This window comes from Eulemur rufifrons, chromosome 6 (assembly GCF_041146395.1).
Source record: "Eulemur rufifrons isolate Redbay chromosome 6, OSU_ERuf_1, whole genome shotgun sequence".
Classification (NCBI taxonomy): Eukaryota; Metazoa; Chordata; class Mammalia; order Primates; family Lemuridae; genus Eulemur; species Eulemur rufifrons.
In genome coordinates, this window is record NC_090988.1 from 85,480,606 (window position 1) to 85,503,484 (window position 22,879).

Here is a 22,879-nt window from a genome sequence, read left to right on the forward strand (position 1 = left end):
TGTCCTCACACGATTAAAGGGGCAAAAGAGGTAGGCAGATCTATGAAGCATTTTTTATAAGGGCATTAAACCCATTTATGAGGGCTCCCCTTCCCAAAAGGTACCACCTCTTAATATTATCACTTCGGAGTTTAAGTTCCTACATATGAATTTTGGAGGGACATTGCATTCAAACCATAGAAGGATACTTTATAGATAGTAACTACCTTTATTATAGTCTTTCTAATGTCTGTAGTTGAAAAATACCACAATCTTAACGTAAAAGTGATGTGAAGAAAGAGGAACATACAGAAGGGAAATAATTTTGGGGAAATATTTTATGGAACTAATAGAATAATATTTGCTATTATTCACTCTTATGATCTTTACAAAAACTCTTTAATGGAGATAACATCATCCCCATATTATAATATACTGACTGCATTTCAGAGTTTGTCAATGATCACAAAGCTAGAAGTTAGCAGAGTCAGATTTTGATTCCAGTTTCATAAGACTCCTTCAGCATGCGTTTTCCAATTACTTACTTCAGAATGATCTAGAAGTTTGAAATCTGAATTATATTAGCATAATGGAAATAACAAAGTAGGTATTGTCAACATAAATATGAGGCTCAGTGTTTCTTTTTTAGAATTTTTAACCTTTACAGTGTGTTTTACATGCATAGCCTGAATTGATAATCACAGTGATGCCTTGATATATGAGTGAACATATATCTGAGTTTGTCTGAAATAGATGCCTGTTTCAAGTCCTGTTTAGTTCAACATTTTTTCTAGGTTTTTCATGTATTAATAATGCATTATTAATAATAGCTGCATTAAAATTTTACTTCAGCTCCTGTCATGATCTTGTGTAATAATGATGGGTAATGAACAGAGTTCTAACTTTCATACATGGCTGTCTGGAAGATCACCAGTATTTTATCACTGTCCTCTTCTAGATACAGTATAACATTTCCCTTTCGAGAACAGAATTCAGAATACTTGCTGATAAAATAAAGCACACTTTGATAGAGAGACTAGAAATACACTACATTTTTCAGGTCTAAGGTCATAGTAGAAGTGTTTGACTCAGCTGCCTCTGCTGGCCATTTGGAATACCAGCTATTTGTATCAGGATTTGTGACATACCCTTTGAAATGCTGAATCTGTGGAATTCCCAGTTAGTTGGGTCAATGTGAAATTATAGGTTGAAGTGTATTTGAAAAGTATGCAAGAAACAGTGGTTGTAGCATATTGTCAAAAGCTTTAGAGTAATCTGAACATTCTTGCTAAGTGGTTTAGATATTTATTTAGCATTGTAAATTAACAGATTTTTTTTTGTGTTTGGTGATATTTTATTTTATTCTATTTTATTTTCGCAATAAACCCTTTTGGCAGCAATAAGCTTAACAATGTATATCTAGAATTTCTATTTCTCAAAAAGGTGATAAATGTTTAACTTGAATTACGTATTGGTTGATATTGGCACCTGTAATTAAGGAAGGAAACGAGAAGTTACAAATCTTCAGAAGAAGCATCAGTATTTAATTTAAAAATCATACCCATTTAAAATAAACTATGCTTGAAATGACAATTTAATGTGTTCAGAACAAAAAAGAACATTAACAATCATATTAAAAACCATGACTTTTTATTTAGACTTACTGAATCTTTCTTAGGGAAAATATCCAAGTTTTCTTGGGCAGGCAGGAAAAGTGAAGGAATAGATAGTACTGTTGATTCCTTTATCAGAACATCACAAACGGTTAAATGACGCAAGTGTTATATCAGTGTTACCAGATGCTTTAAATAGAAATATCAGTTAAATCCAATATGGTTCAACTTTTTTGTCCATTTCATAGTGTAAAGGAAAATAAAAAATCTCAGGACCTACATACTTCTTTTGTCAAAGGGAAAGTTAATCCTGGATCTGAGTCATGCAACATCCTCATCCAAATGAATAGCTGTTATTTCACAACCTTATGTCAAAGCATTATATATTAACCAGACTCCCACAGAAAGGCAAAAGAGATCAAGGTATCTCCAGATGACTGCTCCAACAACTCATTCATAAGTAAACTCTTCGTTGACCTCAAAACCTGTCAAGATACATATCCTCCTGTTTGGTGGATAATGAGGGATCCCAGGTCTCCTAGGGACAAAAGTGAGTGCTGTTGCCTTGGTGCAACTGCCTCACCTGGGAAAAAGGACAAGGGTGGGCCCCAGGCCCCCGTGGTCCTGCCCCACTTTGATCCTGCTCTGAACTACTACCATACCTGGGGGAGGAGGGAACACCCTATGAATCTGCCAATAGGAACTCAGCACCCCAGCTGCAAAAGAATGCAGAGGACTCACTAGCCCACAGACCTAGTAGCACAGGTACCATAAAGTCCAGAAACTGACCTAGAACCCACGTGCACAGTAGGACTCAGGTCATGAAGCTCCCAGTTGTCCAAAGTGGTTCCATGGTGACATGTGAACCACAGGGAGGTACCTATCTAGACATCATAAAACAAGACCCAGACCATAACCAAGCTCTCTTTTCCTGCTGTGGTGAGGGGTCCAATTGTCATCTGTGGAGTATGTGTCTTGCTCTGTAAACCTATATCTTGCTTTTGCCCTGTAATCCCATTGTGGTCCTCTCTTGCTCCCCCTCAATAAATTTGCTTGCCTTGCTTTGGTGCATCTGGTCATTCTTTGACCATGGGCATGCCAAGAACTGACACTGCAGACTGAAACCTGACACTCCCATGAACAAAGGCATGCCAATTGTAACTTTAGTTCTGCAATCTAAATCAAAGTAAAGTTTCACAAATTCAATCTGTTGAAAGCAAAACATATAAGACCACTGTGAATGCTATTAAATTATTCAACATTGAAGCTGTGATAGTTAATTTTAGATGTAAACTTTACTGAGTTATGGTATATTTAGAAAGCTGGTAAAGCATTATTTCTGGGTATGTCTGTGAGAGTGTTTCTGGAAATGATTGGTATAGAGAGCAAGGCCCTTGGCCCCATAAAGGCTCACTGAGAAATCACTGATGTGAGACAGATTGATTAATAGGAGAAAAACATACAAATTTATTTTAGTGTGTATGCACAGGAGCCTTCAGAATGATGATTAGCCTCCTCAATGAGGTACAGAGGTTTTTAAAGAATGGGGCTTGGATTGTAACCAAACAGGTTTTTTGTGGTAAGACACATTATGAGAGGGGGAAAAAAATGGAAGCTTAGCTAGCAAAGGTGGTCCTGTTGTGCAGATAAAGCCTCACAGGTTAGCAACCCTCACAGAGAATAGATGGTAAATATTTCTTTTTGGACCTTTACAGGTGTCAGACTCTTAGCCAGTCTTTCCTAGATCAGTAAGAAAAGTCCTGGCTGCATTAATGGGGATTCTCTGTGGATGTAAATTTCCCCCCAAAAAAGACAGCTTTGCAGTTTTACTTCTTTGGTGGCCATCTCAAAATATGTCAAAGAAATATACTTTGGGGTAAAACATTTCTAATTTCCTTCATTGGCATTTGAATTGGTGATATTAATTAAAAAATATACCCTCACCCAATGTGGGCACTATTCAATTGAGGGATTTTGTAGAACAAAAAGGCAGAGGAAAGGCAAATTTTCTTTCTCTTCTGGAGCAGGGACACACATCTTCTCTTTCCTTGGAAGTCAGAACTCCAGATTCTTCAGCCTTTGTACTCTGAGACTTCCATCAGTGGCCCCCCAGGTTCTCAATCCCTTGTCCTCCAACTGAGGATTACACAATCAGCTCTAGTGGTTCTCGGGCCTTCAGACATAGACTAAACTATGTCACTAACTTCCCTAGTTCTACAACTTGCAGATAGCATATTGTGAGACTTCTCAACCTCTAAAATTACATGAGCCAATTACCATAATAAATTCCTTCTCATCCATATCTATATCTATATATCCTACTGGTTCTGTTTCTATGGAGAACTCTGACTAATACAGAAGCTAAGATAATTTTGTTTTTTCAGTGATAAAAATATGATATACTAATCTGATATAGTACAGTGCTGTAAAAACAGTGCTTTATTAAAGTAAAAAACCTATTGACCAGAAATATACTTGAGATTTCTTGTGGTATACAAATTAATGATTGTGTTAAAATAAGTTGTATTTGTCAAGATTTATAAATACTTTATGTATGCAAGTAGAAAAACTTAAGTAAAATTTGTGTGTATGCATAATTAAGATAATGTTGCATTAAAAACATTTCAGATGAGTTTGTACTTTTTCTTTTATGCCTACCATCAGTTGGATTAAAACAGTGTTTTATTTAACATTTCAAGAATTGTTTTAAACATCAGTGTAAATGTTCTACAATGGTATTGAACTTCTTTTTAAACAATATCTCTAAATTTTCATTGCATTTTGTTAAATATCAATTGAAAATATTTATACAGCTTATTCAAGAAATAGAAGAACAGAAAATTTTCAGCTTCTTAAGATTTAATGGATTGAAGTTATTAAAAACAAAGCTTGCAAACAGGAAACATTGAAATTTATTTCTACAAAGGTAAAAGGGGAACTGCAGTAATTAATCGTGAGAGTTCAAATAGAATACAGAATTTAGTATTAAAATTCTATGGTTTAGGAGGATTCTGGGAAGATGGTTGAGTAGAAAGCATTATGGACTGTCTCTCTATCTAGACAAAAATTGCACTGGCAGGATTTGTCTGATATAACCATTTGGGAACTCTGAAGACTTGCTATTTCCACCAGGTTAATTTCCATCAACTTTAGCTGGTAGCACAGTAGCACATATTCATCCCCCAGCCCCAGCCCCAGCCCTGTGACAGGCAGCAGTGAATATTTTCTTTGGTCAGGTCAAGTATAGCTTTCAGGAACCAGCGTGGACAAAAAGTACCCTGTCTTTTAAATATCAGGAACCTGTGCATGGGTTGCTGATTGCTGCTTAAGCAAGGAGGCAGGTGACCATTGTTTTTGCACTCTTCTCTCATTGTTGCAAATCCCTCCGCCTCGACCTGAAGTGACTTCCAGGGGACTTAATGGAATGACATCCTCTTTATCCCCTTCATTTTTCTCTCTTTCTTTTTCTGGGTGGGGGGAGCCAGATTTTAAAGCCTAGGACATTAAAAAAATGTACATATACAGAAATAAATAGAAAGTGACTGTGCATGCCTAGGGAAAAGCACAGGTTCAGAAGACTTGTGAAGATGGTCAGTTTAAAAATAAGGCTAGCCCTTGGCACAGAAGGAGCCTACAACAATAAAAAATAAATAATAAATAAACAAAAACAACAACAAAAAAAAATTCAAATCCTGGGGAAGTAGGAAAATCTGAATTGTAGAATTGCCACATTATTAGATTCAAATGCCCAGTTCTCAAAAATAAATACCAGAAAGCATGCTGAGAGGAAAATATAGCCCATTCAACAACAACAACAACAAAAAACTCAATCGATCAGCAAAAACTGCAGAAGACCTGATGGCAGATCTACTCAACAAAAGCTAAAATAACTGTTTCAAAGATGCTCAAAGAACTAAAAAAAAGTGGAGAATATCAAGAAAACAATGTATGAACAAAATGAAAGCTAGAAAGCTTAAAAAGAAATAAGAAAGAAATTTTGGAGCAGAAAGTACAATAACTAAAATGTAAAATTCACTAGAGAAATTCAAAAGCAGATTTAAGCAGGCAAAAGAAAAAAATCAGTAAACTTAAAAATATAACATTGGAAATTATTAAGTCTGAGAAACAGAAATAAAAAAATGTTGAAGAAAAATGAATACGGCCTAAGTGACCTGTAGAAAATCAACAAGTGGAGCAATATATTAATACATATTGTGTGGTCCTAGAAGAAGAGAGAGGAGAAAAGAGAGTATTTAAAAAAATAATGGCTGAAAACTTCTCATGTTTGATGGAATATGTGAATACAAACATCCATGAAGCTCAATGATGTCTAAGTTAGATAAACTCAGAGACTCACACCAATACATGTTCTAATCCAACTTTTAAAAGCAAAATACAGAAATAATCTTGAAATCAGAAAGAGAGAAGTAACTTATCACATACATGGAACATACAAGGGTTCCTCAGTAAGACTATTTGCATATTTCTCATCAGAAACATTAGAGACCAGAAAGCAGTGGGGTAATATATTCAAAGTGCTAAAAGAAAAAAAAAAAAGTCAACTAAGAATTGCATATCTGGCAAAACTGTTCTTTAAAAGTGAGGGAGAAATTAAGGCATTCCCAGGTAAGCAAAAACTGAGGTAGTTTGTTATCATTAGACCTGCCCTGAAAGAAATTCTCCAGGGACTCTTACAGGTTGAGATGAAAGGACAATAGAAGACAATAACTAGAACCCATAGAAAGAAATGAGGACCTCAATAAAGTTAAATACATGGGCAGTTATTTCACACTTTAGCTATTGTAAATGATGCTGCTATACACATGAGTGTAAAAATATCTCTTTGAGAGCCTGTTTTAAAATCTTTTGGGTATATACCCAGAAGTGGAATGGGTGGATCATATGGTAATTCTATTTTTAATTTTTTGATGACTGCCACACTGTTTTTCACAGGGCTGTATCATTTTCATTCCCACCAACAGTCCGGAAGTTTTCTTCACATCCTTACCAACACTCATTATTTTCTGTTTGTTTTTTTTTTTTTTTTTTTTTTTTTTTTTGCCATTTTAATGGGTATGAGTTGGCATCTCATTGTAGTTTTGATCTACATTTATCTAATGATGAGTGATATTAAACATCTTTTCATTTTACCTATCTTTTATAATTTGCACATTTTGGGGAAAAAATGTTTAAGCCCTTTGTCCATTTTTGAGTTGGATTTTGTTGTTGCTATATTGAGTTACAGGAGTTCTCTGTATATCATGGTAGCAAGTGCTTATCAGATAGATGTTCTGCAAATGTTTTGTCCCATTCTGTGGGCTGATTTTTGTTTCTGTTGATAGTGTCTTTTGATGCACAAAATTTTAAAATTTTCATGAGTTCCAAATTTGCATTTTTTTGGTTTTTTGTTATTATTCTTCAGTAATTTTTTTAAATTTCAAAATATTAAGGGGTACAAATGTTTTTGTTACATGGATGAATTGTATCATGCCGAAGTCAGGGCCTTCAGTGTACCTACTACCAGGATAGTATTTATTGTACCTAATAGGGAAGTTTTTATCCCTCACCCCCATCCCACCCACAACCCTCCTTAGTTTCCAATGTTCTTAACGTCTTTTTGTGCCTGTGTGTACCCAATTTTTACCTCCCACTTATATTCTCATTCTCCTGTTTATTGCAACATTATTCATAGTAGCTGAGACATGGAAACAACCTGTGTGTCTGTTGATGGATAAATGGAAAAACAGAATGTGATATATATATATATATATACACACACACATACACAACCACATACACACATACACACACACACACACACACATACTCACACATATATGAGGGCTGTCTGGAAAGTATCCAGCCATTCAATATAATGAGAATGTTACATGGCTGGATACTTTCCGGATAGCCCTCATATACACACATATATACATATAGACATATATACACCCACACACATAATGGAATATTATTCACCCTTAAACAAGGATATCCTGCCATTTGCAAGAACATGGATGAACATGGAGGGCATTATGCTAAGTGAAATAAGCCAGACAGAAACACTAATACGGTATGATCTCACTTACATGTAAAAGCTAAAAAATGTCAAGCTCATACAAACAGAGTAGAATGGTGGTTGTCAGAGGCTGGGGCCTGGGGAAAATGGTGATCTGTCCGTCAAAGGGTACAAACTTTCAGTTACATGTAGAATACATTCTGTGGTTCTAATGCATGGGGACTATAGTTAATAATACTGTCTTGTATGCTTGAAATTTGCTAAAAGAGTAGATCTTAAGTATTCTCACCACATATATGCACACAAAGGTAACTATGTGAGGTGATAGATATGCTAACTAATTTGATTGTGGTAACCACTTCACACACATATATCACACTTACCTGACAGGGGAGATACCATGATCACAAAGGTGATTTTCCCAGGGCACAGCTTATTCATTGTATTCCAGGTGTGCTGACCTCTGTGATTTTTCCAAATGTGGGAAACTCGACTGCATAATTTGTGGTACTGGGGGACTGCATTTGCACCCTCCTCTGACCTTAAACAATATATATCCACATATAGATCTTAAACCATCACATTGTACACCTTAATTACATCCAATTGTATTTGTCAATTATACCTCAGTAAAGCTGTATTGGGGAAAAAAAGAATGTACTTGATGTGTTCTTCAAACAAAGGTATTCTAAGTTAACAAGAATGAACAGTCCTTGAAGAACGTGGGCTGGGGTAGTGAAAGGGCAGGCAGACACTGGATGGAAATGGGGCCTCATCTGCCAGCACCTGGATCAGCTGTGTGACCTGGTGAATCTTTTTGTCATCATTCCTGGGAAATAAATGCCTGATAGTCTACCACTCAGTAAATTAAATATTTTCATTTTTTTCCATAGATTTTTCCTCATTAATTACTTTTGAAGGATAATTCCTACATCTATAGTAAAATGTGGTAGCCCATGAAGGAATGGATAGCCAAACTACAATGAGGAAAAGGAGCTCAGGAAAGGAGTGTTGATTGCACAACAAAAACACTGAACCTGTGTATTAGGTGAATCCTTTTTGAGGATAACTCTCAGAAATCCAATCCAATCTATCTCAGAAACAGACAAACAAAAATGTACATGTCAGGTAAGACTGGTCTTAGGTGCTCTTACAATGCCAATTACATCTTGTTCTCCATGCCCTTGGGTGTCTTTCTTCTTTTTGGCTTTATTCTACATTTAGCTTTCTCCGTTGATAGGAAATATGACCACTTGCAAATCTAGCCTTACATAGTAGTTGTATCTCTTACTCTCAAAGGGAGCACAGGCTGAAGGTTATATTTTGAAAAGGAGACCTTCAATTGAATATAATTATATATTTTTATATGAATATCCATAAGTAGTACATTTAATTGTAATAGAGTTCAACATCTTAAACATTTTATAAAATGCAATATTCTTTCAAGGGATTTTTTCTTTTATTTTTAATATTGCTTGCTTCTATTGTTCTATTTATTTATTTACTTAGCACCAGGTTATGGAAGCAGTAATCCTTAGTAATTTTTACTATGTGTGAGGACCTGTAATAAGCCTTTGCCTGCATTAGTCACTTCAAATTGTCACAACAGCCCTATAAAAAGTCCTACCATTACAACCACTTAGAAAGTAAGCCAATTGATGTTTAAAATATTGTACAAGTGTAGCAGCTAATAAGTAGCTAAGCCAGGATGTGAACTCAGAAACTGAACTTCTCTCAGGTGCTAGGCTACCTCCCCTTTCTAACAGTACAGTAGGGGAAAATTAGATAACATTATAATGCTTCTTCAAAACTGTGTGTCTATATATTGATTCTTACTAAAGACTGTATTTTGGCATATATAAAATACCATAAAAATGGCATGGTATAATAAAAGATCCCAAAGACTAATAGCCACACATGAATTCAAACCGCAATTCCATCACTTTCTAGCTGTAAAAATTCAGGCACTCAGCTCAATTTCTGTATACATGAGCTTTATCAAATGTAAAAATAGAATAATATCTACATCAGAATATTTTGTGATGATTAAATGAAATAGTTGATTTCTTAGATAGTGGGAAGATTGTACAATGGCCAATAAATAACAATGAAAGCCAGGGGAAAGGTGAAACTTGTTTGCTTAAAGGTATTAGAGAGCTTCTGAAGCACGAATAAACTCTCACATTCCAATGGAATATAAAATGGTACAACAACTTTGGGAAACAGTCGATTTCATAAAAACACAAGTGTACACTATCACATGACCCAATGATTCTAAGTATTTGCCTAAAAGAAACAACATATATTAACACAAACCATTTTACACGAGTATGTATAGTAGCTTTGCTTCAGTAGCCCCAAATTGGAAACAACTGGGATTTGTATTAACAGGTGAATGGTTAAACAAATTGTGTTATATCCATACAATGGAAATATAAAGTAACTATTAATAAACAAAACAACACGGATAAATCTCAAAATCATTATACTCAGCAAAAGGATCCAGGTACAAAAGAATACATACTCTTTTAAAATTGCAGTAAATGCACTGTAATTTCTAGAGACAAGAACCAGCTCAGTTGTTGCCTGAGGCTGGAAGTAGAGGGAAGAATGAACTGCCAAGGGATATGAGGATCTTTACAAGGTGATGGAGATTTTATGTATCTTGATTATGGTGGTGGTTTCAAAGGTATATACATCTGTCAAATTTAGTGAGTTGCACACTTTAAATGGATGCAGTTTATTGTATGCAAATCATACCACTGTAAGGTTAATCGTTAAAAATGGAGAAATATTCCATGTGGATGAATTGGAGGATTCAATATTTTAAAGGTATAAATTCTTCCCAAAGTGATCTTTACATGAAATGCATTTCAAATAAAATCACCAGCAGATTTGAATGTCTATGTAAGTGTGACAGGCATGCCCTCACATACACATGTAAGAAAATTAAGAAATTAAATCTAAAATGTATAGAGAAATGCAAAGTATGTAGAATAACTAAGGCAATATTGAATAATAAGCAAAATGACTCTCATATTGAGGACTGTTATACATAATGCTATAATAATTAAGACAGTGTTGTATTGGCATTAAAAATAGGCACATTGGCCAATGAAATTGTAGAGAAAATCTAGAAATAGGCTCACATATGTTTGGTATACAAATTTTCACAAAGGAAATACTGTAATTCAGTAGAAAAAATGGTCTTTTTGATAAATGGTGTAGGGTTGACTGGATATTCAAATAGAGAAATAATAATTTCATTCTGTGTACTATATATGAGAATCAATTCTAGGTGATTTATAGATCTAAATTTGGAAGAAAAACAATAAAATTTATCTAAAAGAATATGAATATGAAAATACCTTCATTATCTTAAAGTAGCCAAAGATTTCTTAAACAAAAAGGAGATTATTCATATTAAGAGAAAATAAATAAAATGATGTAGAGGTCTACCTTAAAACTAAAATGAATTCAAAGACATGATTAAGAGTGTGACAAGCAAACTGAGAGAAAATATTTCTAATGCATATATATCTGGCAAAAGAATACTATTCAGAATGTATAAAAACTTTATAAATAAATATGAAAAATAATAAATCAATGGGAAAAAATGGGCAACATTCTTGAACAGACATTTAATTAAAAAAATCCAAATGGCCAATAAACTTAGGAAAATATGTTTAACATTATATGCCATCATGGAAATGCAACTTAAAACTGCTAGAATGACTAAAATGAATAAATGCGTGTGACAATTCCAAATGTTAGTGAGCGTCTTCATACTTTTCTGGTGAGAGTATAAATTGAGACAGCCACTTTAGAAAACTCTTTGGCAGTGTGTACTAAAACTGAATTAGCTCATAATTTAGGATGCAGTAATTCCATTCCCTGGTATATACACACATAGTTATGTTCACTAAAATATTATACAGTCATGTTCATAGCAGCATTATTTGCAACGGACTGATAATAGAAACAACCATAACTAACTGAAAGAATAAATGCAATGAAATATTATACAGTAATGAAAGTAAATAAACTGCCATTACATGAAGCAACATAGATGGATTTCATAAACAATATGTTCAGCAAAAGAAGTCAGGACACAAACATAGTACACGTTATATGATTTCATTTGCATAAAATTGAAAAAGAGGAAATGTTACTTTCTAGTGTTGAAGTGAGGGTACTTGGTGCCCTTGTATGGCTAGTGATGGAGATGAAGTGTTAGGGTGACTTCTGGGATACAGACAATGCTTTTATAGCTTTCTCTTTTTTTTTTTTTTTTTTTTGGAATAATCAGTTTTATTTTTGTATACTAGTGACAAGCAACTAAAAAAATAAAATTAAAAAAATATTACAATAGCTTCAAAGCATTAATATTGCTTAATTAAGGCTCTGGTTACAGTGGTATGTTCATTTTTTGGAAATCCATTGTGCTGAACACCTAGGATTTGTATTCTTTCATTTATGTATATTATACTTTGATAAAAAGACAAAAATAACATATATATCTAAGGAATTCCATTTATTTAAAAGGGCACATAAAATTTCACAAGTGTTTTAAGTTCATTGCTAGAAATTATCTGTATCATTTAGTAGAACCCAGAGGGAGAACTTCAAACTATTTTATATTAGAGTATTTAGCTTAAACAAGGTCAAGAGACTGACAAAAAGGAGGAAATCAAAGAAAAAATGGGTAGAAGTAGATATCCAGATATGATGAGGAAACATTTCTGCCTTCAAGGTGTTCAGAAATTATTTAGAAATAAACTAGTGTCACAATCAAGAGTGATACTAACATCACTTTCTATACTGGGGAAAGAAATTGGGATTAACAAAGTAAAGTGCAAATTTTAATTTTGTGTTCATGAATATTTATTCACGTGTGTTATTAAGCTTGCCCCATTCATACACTTATGCCCCTTCTCCTTCCTAAACCGAATGTAAAGTCCCGAAATGTGAGTATTTGAATATTGAGTCATTTTTGCAGTAGTTATAATTTTCCTAACAATGTAGTTCAACTCGTACTTCAATGTCCTTATTGGTAATTTGAACATTTTAAGGCTATTAGAAATACACCCTGGCTGAAAGCAACTGCTGACATTTTTGACCTGCAAGTTAAAAAAAGAAAAAGAAAAAAAAAGAAGTTAACAGTTTAGGTACTTCATTTTCTCTAGTACACACACAAATCCTCACAAATGAATTTAGATCCCTTCAGAAAAGGACTGGAGAACTATTTTCTGTATATACTTGCAGTGGCTTTTCAGGACCCTTTCTCAAATGGATTCAGCCTCCCCCTGAATCAATAGGCTCTAGAACTCAACTGATTTATTTATTTTTCAAATACAGAGATGGGATCTCACATTGTTGCCAAGGCTAGAGTGCAGTGGACAGTCACAGCTTACTGCAGTCTTGAACGTCTGGGCTCAAGGGATCCTCCCCTTTCAGCCTCGCGATTAGCTAGGACTACAAGTATGTGCCACCACATCTTGCTAATTTTTCTTATATTTTGTAGACATGGGGTCTCACTATATTGCCCAGGTTGGTTTCAAACTCCTGGGCTCAAGCGATCCTTCTGCCTCAGCCTCCCAAAGTGCTGGCTTTAGAGGTGTGAGCCACTGCACCTGCACCAACTGATTTTAATCTAGAAACTAGGTGAAGACCAGTGTTTTCCATTGCAGTAGTTGATAACAGCTCTCGATTTCCTTCCTCCCTTCCTTCCTTCTTTCTCTTTCATTTTCTTCCTCTTTCTCTCCTCCCCCCTCCCTGTGTCTCCCTTTCTTTCTCTCTCTCTCTCTCTTCCCCACACTGGCTTTCTTTCTTTCCTATAAATCAAGCAACACCATAGCTGGTTACCAATACATCTTGTTCATAGGAACATTGTTATCTATCAGCTATCATTCTGCTTTCCTATGGGGCAAGACAACCCCATTTTCACTCTTGCTTTCTTGTCAGTTCAGTCTTGTCAGTCATAGTCTGTCATTCTGAGATCTCATCATCCCCATGATATCAGAGACACCAGTTACATTGCAGCATCTCTCACTGCTCACTCTAGCCTTCAGAGGATGGCCAACATCAATCTTCCCCAACATGCTGGTGCCCTCTACACAATGGTATTTCTTAAAGATAGTATTTGTTAGGCCATTTGTACTAAAATTGTGGTTCTCATATTAGCAGCACAATCTCATGCTTTATCCCAGACATATTGAATCAGAATTTGCATTTTAACAAAAATCTCTGGGTACTTTGGATGCATATTAAAGTTTGAGAACCACTATTCTAAGCATTCCCTGGAGAACCTGTTCAAGTGGTAGGTTCTTAAGTCCTATATAATAAATCCTTTCTAATAGCCCCTCCTCCTTGAACTTCTGGCCCCTTCTTCAATACTCTTCCAAAGAAGTTTGGGACCACCACTTCTATGTAAACCATTGTCTCATTCAGGTTTTAAAGAACTATCCCAAGAAATTAGAAGCAGCTACATCTGTTCTTGATGCAACACTGAATCCAAAATCATAACAGAATGTCCCCATATCAATAAATGTTCTCCATCCATGCCTCAGCCCCACTAGTGTAACCCCCTCAATACCTCCCCTTGGTTTATGCTGGTACACATTTTCCAGGTTGTATAACTCCTTTAGTAGTAGTCCATTTCCTCCTGAAGCAAAATTCACATTTCCCTGCTTAGGTTGTGTTAAGATTAATTCTGGTTTTGTTTCCGGAGGCCATGAGGAATATTGGATGTGGAACTTGTGGAAGACAAATATCATTTGGGAAGCATCAACTCCAGACGTAGGATTTCCAGATAAAATACAGTCTACCCAATTACATTTGAAATTTAAATAAACAATTTTTTTTTTTTTTTTTTTTTTTTTTTTACTGTAAGTATACCCCAAATGTTGCTTGGGGAATACTCATGCAAAAAAGCATCTATTGGTTTATCTGAAATTCAAATTGAACTGAATATATATTTTTTAAAAATGTCATATAATCTTTTTATTTTAGAATAGGTTTATATTTAGAGAATTTAGGTTTACAGAAAAATTGCAATGCTAGTATGGAGAATCTCCATATACTCTGCACAGACTTTCCCTCATTATCATCATCTTATTTTAGTGTGTTACATTTGTTACGATTAATGAACCAGTGTTGATACTTTGTTAACTGAAGTCCATACTTTATTCATGCAGGTTTCCTTAGCTTTTTGCTGTCTTCTTTCTGTTCCAGCATACCATCCAGGATAGTACATTACATTTACTTGTCATGTCTCCTTAGACTCCTCTTGCAGTGACAGTTTCCCAGACTTTCCTTGTTTTAGATACCTTCAGAGTATGTAGATTTCAGAGTTTGTAGACTGTCTCTTAACTGGCATTTGTGTGGGTTTTTTTTTTTTTTTTTTTTCATCATGATTAGACTGTGGTTATATGTTTTTGGGAAGAAGACTACAGGTCTATAGTACCATTTTCATCATGGCCTATCAAGGACACACACTATTAACATGACTCAACTTTGAACCTTATTATTTAAAGATTCTATATTTTGGGTCACTGCTTATTGAAAATACAAAATGAAGTGCTTAGATCTCATGCCATTAGAACTTGTGGCATTTTGTCTCTCTCCATTTGTACCAAGATTTTAAATTTAGTAGATGTATATGATCTGTTTGGGGAATGGATCATCAATGATCCATCTCTTAATTATACAATTAAAAAAACCACATCTGAGAATACATTATTTACATAGCTAATATTCATGCATATTACCCTAAAATGAATTTTTCTATGAGCTTTCTGTCCATCAATTTATTAAGGTGTTGTAACAAATTGTCTTTCATTTTTTTTAATAGCAGACAAATGAAGAAGGAAAAATGGCCCTGGTTACTGGCTAGCAGATTCTCCACACAGTATAAAGAAATAAACACCTAAAAAACCATAATTATAGAGACTATCTATTGTCAGCTTTCCAGACAGAGTGAAATCCACCTTTGCAGGTTGAGTTTTTGGGGTTAGCAGCCTAAGTGAGACTCCAGGGTGCTTGGAAGATTGCTGGGTCTGGGGATATAGCTGAGTGCTAATATTGAAAGTCCTTCTGGCCATTTTTCTGTATAGATGAGTGCTTCTATATCCTTTATCAGTCTAGCAAATATTTATTTTCCTAAATATCTTTGTTTGACTGTTCTGTCCCAGAGAGCAAAGTCCATAACTCTTATGGTATCTGCCACAATATTTTATGTGTATAATTTGTCAGTCATTTAGAAAATATGGTATTTTTCACTGAGGGCCTTTTTATTTATATATATATATATAATTTTTTTTTTTTTTATTTGAGCTGGCCACAACTTTTCAGAAACTTTCACAAGCTTTCCTTGTTCCTTTGTGATCCCTAACTTTCTGTTTGTTGACATCATTAAACATTCTATGACTGGTATGGCACTTGTTAAGAAAACAAACTTAAAATAATAGAAACAATATTTGTTAGAATACTACTATATGCTGGGCATTATGGTGGGCTCTCAGATAACAAAGATTAATAGTACATTACTGCATGATCCAGGGTACTCACATCAAATGGTAGAGTTAGAACCCTATATAATGGTATGTATAAAGCACTATGGAAGAATAGGAGACAAATGATTTATTATGTCTAGGGACAGGGAAGTGCCAAAGAAAATTTGTTCGCACATAAAAACAGAAGGATGAATAAAATGTTACCTGGTAGAGAAGAAAGCAATGATAGTCTAAGAAAAGAGAATAAACAATAACATTTACAAAAGTATGAAAGAAGAGCATGATGTGCCTAGGAATCATAAGTAATTTAATGAGATTGAAACACAATGTACACAGAGAGAGAGGTAAAGGATGAAACTGGAAAGCTAATATCTAGTTGGATCATAACAGGCCTGGGGCATCATCCGAAATGTTGCAGACATTATTTTAAGCATGAGTGTGCTAAGACTGAATCTCGGCTTTTTGAAAGCTTCACTGGTAGCTACAGGAAGAAGAAAAAACTAAAAGTTAAATGATCTGCCCTGAGATGGATGAAAATCTATCTACTTGAGAAGGCAAGACTTAAGAACATGGGGTAAGGCCTAATTGAAAGTGGAGTAGGGTCAAGTGGAAAAATCGTGGTCTAAAAATATGGGATCAGTAACTACTGGAGTCTCTTTAATCCATTTTCTTCATTCCAGCTAGAGCTCTCTTGTTAATGCATAAATCCAATCATTTCAATTTCTGCATTCCATGGCCACTGAAATCCTTTGATGACTTTCTAATGCTTATAGGAAAACAAAATTACCTTTCCTTAACAGGTCTTAAGAGCTTTACCCCATAGTTATAACAGGGCTTCCTCTTATTTTCTGCATTTCTATCGCACTGGCTTTCATAGGGCCCTCCGGCAGCAATAATTACTTTTATTTAGGTTATTAAGTATGAAATGTCTGATTTCTTTAAGTACTGAGTTAGACAGTTGATATCTCTGACATTTCACTTTGACACTTCTTGTTTTATGTTTATTGTGAAGGTACATCCTCAGCCTTTCAAATGCATGTTTCAGCTTGTGATTATCTTTCAAATTTTTTTAGAGCAATTTTTTGGTGAAACCACGCATAAGTAAAAAATTCATGTTATTTTCAAATATGAGTTCTGTTGTGGAACCAATGAAGACCAGATAGCTTGAAATACCAATGAAGTGTTTGGGAAGAATGTGGTTGATGAAAGCACAGTACCTTGGTGGTTTGAGAAGTTCCATTCTGGTGATTTTAATCTTGAAAATGAGCCACGCGGGCAACCTGAGACCAAGGTGGATCATGAAGAGCTGAAAGTTGTAGTGCAGTGGTCCCCAACATTTTTGGCACCAGGGACTGGCTTCATGAAAGACAATCCTTCTATGGAAGGGGAAACGGGGGCGGGGGGTTGGGGGGGACGGGAGGATGGTTCCAGGATGCTCCAAGTGCACCACATTCATTGTTTCATTGTGCAGTCAAACCTCTCTGGTGATGATAATCTGCACTTGACGCAGCGCCCCAGCTACAGCACTACCGCCAGGGCTCCGCCCCAGATCATTAGCACCAGACTCTCAAGGAGCCCGCAACTGAGATCCCTCGCATGCGCAGTCCACAGCACCTGAGATCCCTCGCATGCGCAGTCCACAGCACCTGAGATCCCTCGCATGCGCAGTCCACAGCAACTGAGATTCCTCCCATGTGCGGTCCACAGAAGGGTTCTCCTCCTGTGAGAATCCAATACTGCCTCTGATCTGACAGGAGGTGGAGCCTACGTTGTGATTTCAGCGATGGGGAGCGGCTGCGACCACAGTTGAAGCATTGCTGGCCTACCTGCGGCCCACTTCGTGCCCTACAGCAGACCCCCCAACAGGCCGCAGACAGACAGGGTCTGCGGCCTGGGGGTTGGGGACTGCAGCTGCAGCGGAAGGAAACCCATCCCAACCTACGTGCGAATTAGCAGCTAGGTCTGACATTACTATTCCAACAATATTGGATCATTTGAAACAAATCAACAAGGTAAAGAAGCTGGATAGTTAAGTTCCTTGTAAATTAAAGGAGCGCTAGAAGAGAAATCATCTTGAAGCTTGCCTTTCTTTGCTGTCAGGATATAAAGGAGAAGCATTTCTACACCTTATTATGACATGTGATGAAAAGCGGATTCTTTTTGACAATTGCAGTGTTCAACACAATCGTTGGATAAAGATGAAGTGTTGAAACACAGTCCAAAACCGAATGTTCATCAAAAAAAAGGCAATGGTTTTTTTTGGTGGTCCATTGCTGGTATTATCTACTACAGCTTCATGAAACCTGGTTGATTGATTACAGCAGATGTCTACTGCAACCAGCTGGATGATATGATGAGGATGCTTGCGATTAAGCAGCCCAGATTGGTCAATAGAGACAGGCCAATCCTTTTGCTAGACAATGTTCTACCACATGTCACACAAACAACGCTGCTCAAACTACAGAAGCTGGACTTGGAAACTCTCTGTCATACATCACATTCAACAGACCTTGCACCAACTACCACCTCTTCCAGGCTTTGGACCACTTCTTGCAAATAAAAATACCCAATTCTCAACAAGCTGTGGAAAACACCTTTTGCAATTTCATCGCCTCTACTTGCTCTCCAGGCTTCTTCACTGCTGACATAAACAAGGTACTGTTAAGATGGCAAAACTGTGTCCATAGTTTTGGCGCATACTTTGATTAATTATACTGCTTCTTATTTGAAATATATATACTAAACTAAACTTTTGATTTGAAAATCGGACATTTCATATTTAATGACCTAAGACTACAGGCCTTTGCATGGGCTGTCCCCATGTCTGAAATGCCCTTCCTATCCTAGCCCTTTTTGTTTTCTTGCTTAATTCCAGGCATTTCACATCAAGAGGTATCATTGGGGAAGCTTTCACTGGCCTCCCTAACTTGTGCAATCCTCATAATTTAGTTTCATACTATACCATATAGGTCTTCTTCACAGCTTCAATTATAGTTGCAATATGGCATTTATTGAGTGGTGACTTTTCAGTCTTCTCTCACTAGACTATATGCTCCATGATAGCAGGATTCTTACTTGTTGCCATTCACTATTATAAAATCAGCACCTAGCACAGTTCTACGCACATATTTAAAATAAAATACACATCCTAAAGATGAATGATCTTAGCACACTTTACCTCTGTATTCTTTCTTTAGAAGTTAGGACTGCATGTTTCAACTCCTCTTTTATCCTGAAGGAAAAGTTAGCCCCCAAAGAACGACTTAAACGCCCCTGTGCCTACGAAATGCAGAGCCTGTTGCCCAGTTTTAGAGATGTTAGGAATAGTTTACTAAAAAAAATCATATCTCACAAACGAGTTAATTATTTTTGTTTGGATTGTGGTGATTCTGTAATTGTAGATTAATTGCTTCCATCTGCTCTGTGATTTTCCAATTAACAGGTAATAGCTTTTGAAATTCAGTTTATTTTTGACATGTGTAGGAATGTATTTAAGATGGTAATTTTTTTCCCCTAATGCCTCTGTTGCTACTTTTTTTTTTTCTCTTTTCAAGTCTTGAGGCAAATGACACATTTTTCCTGTGTCAGTTGAGGCCTTTCCAGGACAAATCTTCCTGCACAGGGTCATAAACTTTTTCTTTGCAATTGGTGGTCTAGGTTCATTTATTATTTGCTGCTGTTGCTAGTACTGATTAATGATAGTAATTTTTAAGGCTAGAGGTGTTTTGTTATTTTTTTTTAATTTAAAAATTGACTGACTATTTGATTAAGTTTTTTCCAGCTGAGTTTTCATATTAATGGAGATTCCTGACTGCAGAATGCCTGCTATAAGTGGATGGGGTGGGGGGAACAGGGAGTGAAGTGAGGAAAGCTTTCAAAATTATCTGAGCATAAATATTCAAGTCTGTCAATTCATACTAGAAAGCTGACCTTGAATGTTATATTAGCTAATTGTATTTTTTATGAAACACTTGAAGTTTTGGAATACTATATCTCCTTTTCCTCCTGAGCTATTGTGATATATATCTATATATTTATATATTTCTCTTCCTTTCTTTTCCTGGCACACAACTCCTAAAATCTTTGTAATCTCTGTAGTGTAAGTGCCTTTTTGTATGCTACTGAGATAGATGGCTGGTTGGGGGTGGGGGTCCTGGATAACCTCAGAATGGGGACTGGCTGCCAGAAAAACCAGCCATGGGATTAGAAGACTGGAACTTTTACCCCACCCCTGACCTCCTACGACTGAGAGGGGCTGAAGGTTGAGTTGATTGCCAATGGCCAGTGATTTACTCAATCATGCATACTAACAAAGTCTCCATAAAATCCCAAAAGGATGGGGTTCAGAGAGCTTCCAGGTTAGTAACCACATGATACTGGGAGGTGGATATGCCCGGAGAAAGCAGGGAAGCTCTGCACCCTTCCCCTATGCATCTCTTCTGTACAGCTGCTCATGATTGTACCCCTTATAATAAACCAGGAATCTAGTAAGTAAACTGTTTTCCTGAGTTCTTTGAGCTATTCTAAGACAGGATTGAAAACAAAGAGGGGGTTGGGGTAACTTTTGATATATAGTTGGTCAATCAGAAGCACAGATGACAACATGGACTTGTAATTTGCATCTGAAGGGGGGTGGGTGACAGTCTTGTGAGACTAAGCCCTTAATCTGTGGCATCTGCACTAACTGCAGGTAGATAATGTGAGAATGGCATTGAATTATAGGACACCCAGGTGGTGTCCAAGGAGAATTGGAGAATTACTTGTGGAAAAAATCCCACACATCTGGTGTTAGATGTGAAATGCTCTAGAAGTATTGAATGTGAGTGTGATAGAAAAACAAACAAACATTGTTTTCATAATACCTCTTTATCGTCATAAATATCATCATCAAGGTCAAACAATTTTTAGAACCTCCAGAGTATTAATTTATATGACCTTGTTCAACAGTGACAAAATGTGGGCTATAACACAGAAACTTGTCAAGTAGCCAAAAATTTCCAGTTGCATCTGTGTTTCCTCTGAAAAACAAAAATGAACTATAAAGGACTAGAACTCATACTATAAAATAATATCTATTTACTTATTTGTTTATTCATTCAACGAATACTTAACATTTGGCATGTACAGAAACTATTCTATTAAATAGGTTGTTGGAGTACTTCAGTGAATAAATCCATCATAGATACCTGTGCCCTTATGGAGCTTGCATTTTAGTGTAGGTAAGATAAATGTTATAGTTAAGAATAATATATAGTTTTAAATAGCTAGAAAGATATCGAACATTCTCAACACAAAGAAATGAAAAATGTTCGAGATGATGAATATGCTAATTACCCTGATCTGATCATTATACATTACGTGTATTAAAACATCACTATGTACCTCATGAATATATACAATTATTATTTGTCAATTAAAAATAAAATTTAGGCTGGGTGTGGTGGCTCATGCCTGTAATCCTAGCACTCTGGGAGGATTGCTTGAGGTCAGGAGTCTGACACCAGCCTGAGCAAGAGCGAGACCTCATCTGTACTAAAAATAGAAAAAAATTAGCTGGATGTGGTGATGCCTACCTGTAGTCCCAGTTACTCAAGAGACTGAGGAGGAAGGATCACTTGAGCCCAGGAATTTGAGGCTGCTGTGAACTAGGCTGATGCCACAGCACTCTAGCCCAGGCAACAGGGAAGACTCTGTTTCAAAAAAAAAAAAAAGAAAAAGAAAAATTAAAAAGTAGAGAGACTTTAGGCTATGATGGAGTAACAGAGACCAGATTTATCTTCCTGCTAAAAACAACACAAAAACTAGATAAACTATATAAAACAAGTATTTTCAGACACTGGGCAATAGGCAACACAAAACTTTGATAATCTGAGAGAACAGTAACAAACAAGGTTAGCCCTGTGATTCCCTAAACTTACTGTACGGAAGCAGTTTCCAGGCCACAGTGCAGAGAGGAAGAATTCAAGCAGAGCTCACAGGCTTAGCTGCTTTAAGGAGTGTTTATGGAAAAAAAAAAAAAAAAAAAAAAAACTTTCTAAAATAATTTAAAAGGGTTTATTCTGACCAATATGAGTGACCATGGCTCAAGGATCCACAAATTCAAGAATCCTTGATGAAGTGATCCTGAGGCAGTTAGGTTACAGTTTGGTTTTATACATTTTAGGGAGACAGGAATTGCAGGTAAAATGATAAATCAATACATGAAAGGTGCACATTGGTTTGGCCCAAAAAGGTGGGACATCTCAAAGTGAGAGCTTACAGCTTATAGGTGGGTTCAGAGATTCGTTGATTTTGAATCATTTAAAGAAATAAAAGTCTGTCTAAAAGCTTGGAATCGGTAGAAGAGAAGTTTTAAAGTTAAGATAAGGAAGTCTGCTAATCACAGAGCAATCCACAGTACATTGCCTCAAAGTGATCTGTTAATAAAATTGATGGCCTGTAGACATGACTTAACCTCTGCCTTGCATGGCCATAATTTAGTATCTTATTGCCACAAAGAGTCTATTTTGTTAGACTTATGCTCTCTATTTTGACATTAATGCTGATCAGTTTTTGTGTCTGAACTCCAAAGGGGTATGAGGAAGTGTACTCTACCTCTCTTCCCTTTATGACCAAGAACTCAGTTTCAAGGTGTTCGGGGGTTTCCTTAACCAAAAGGGAGTCACTTAGAATTTTGGTGGGTGCACAAAAAATTTTATTTTTAGTTTACAGAAGTCAGAGAGTAGACTATACAGTGGACAAGATAGTTAGAATTT

At 36.0% G+C, this 22,879-nt stretch overlaps 1 non-coding gene across 1 annotated transcript; it reads left to right on the forward strand.

Annotated features, from left to right (window-relative positions):
- Positions 1–7,986: 7,986 nt before the first annotated feature.
- On the forward strand, positions 7,987–8,148 carry LOC138385653 (U1 spliceosomal RNA). The gene has a single exon (XR_011233865.1). It is a non-coding gene; the product is annotated as a U1 spliceosomal RNA (small nuclear RNA).
- The last annotated feature ends 14,731 nt before the right edge of the window (positions 8,149–22,879 follow it).